Genomic DNA, 795 nt, shown 5'->3' with positions numbered 1-795 from the left:
TTTGAAGTGTAAAACTGTAAAAGCAGAATTTATTGAATCGGTTACAGTGGGCCGCAGGTCGAGACTGAGAAAGGAGGCAGACAGGAAGCACTCCTTCTGTCTGACCCTATCAAGGCCCGCCTCTTCCTGTCTACAGACTGAAGCTCCCAGCAGCCCCCCGCTGAAGACACAACAGTTAAATTAAATACCCCCCTCCCCCCCACCCCGCCCTTGAGATAGAAAGCAGTGGACCAAGTGACCACCTGGTCATCACAGGGAGAAGAGAGACCACGTTTCCAGGGAGCCGGTGGGATCGCAGGATCTCCGGGTCCCGAGCAGAACGCCCGTCTGAAGACGCTGGAGGCCTCTGGACTCGATTCCAGGACACCGGGCTGCGGGTCCGTTCGTGTCACAACTTCACCGGACAGCTGACTCTACAGCCCCCACAGTGCCCTTCCCTCTCAAGAGACTACAGCCCCCACAGTGCCCTTCCCTCTCAAGAGACTACAGCCCCCACAGTGCCCGGAGAGACGCTGCACTTGTATTCCTCCACACTGACTGCAGTGTTCTCTCTGCCCACGGTATAACTCCCGCTGTCCCCTGAGCTCTGGGGGTGAGACTCTGAGGGGCTTCCCTGTCTGGACTCTGACTGTGACTCCTCTCTCCTGCAGGTGACATCAGGTGCAGCTGGTCCTCCAGGCCTGTGGGGGGCAGTGTGACATGGCTAAGCGTGGGCAGGTGAGGCTGTACACAGGCTCCCCACCCTTCCTCACAGCTTGACTCAGCTGTCTAAAGACCACCGACTGCTCCACAGCC

The 795-nt window shown here is 58.4% G+C and overlaps 1 protein-coding gene across 1 annotated transcript in view; it reads right to left on the bottom strand.

The window, feature by feature from the left end:
• The window catches only part of LOC148659579 (uncharacterized), a 20,159-nt gene continuing 19,364 nt past the window's right edge, over positions 1 to 795 (bottom strand). The window contains exon 6 of the mRNA XM_088637330.1: positions 1 to 795. This exon is cut by the window's right edge and continues 1,860 nt beyond it. The gene's annotated coding sequence lies outside the window, so the exon portion shown is untranslated.

Source organism: Lepisosteus platostomus, chromosome 6, assembly GCF_059453375.1.
Source record: "Lepisosteus platostomus isolate fLepPlt1 chromosome 6, fLepPlt1.hap1, whole genome shotgun sequence".
NCBI classification, from domain to species: domain Eukaryota; kingdom Metazoa; phylum Chordata; class Actinopteri; order Semionotiformes; family Lepisosteidae; genus Lepisosteus; species Lepisosteus platostomus.
Note: the sequence above shows the minus strand (reverse complement) of the source record. Positions and strands in the feature narration are given on the sequence as shown.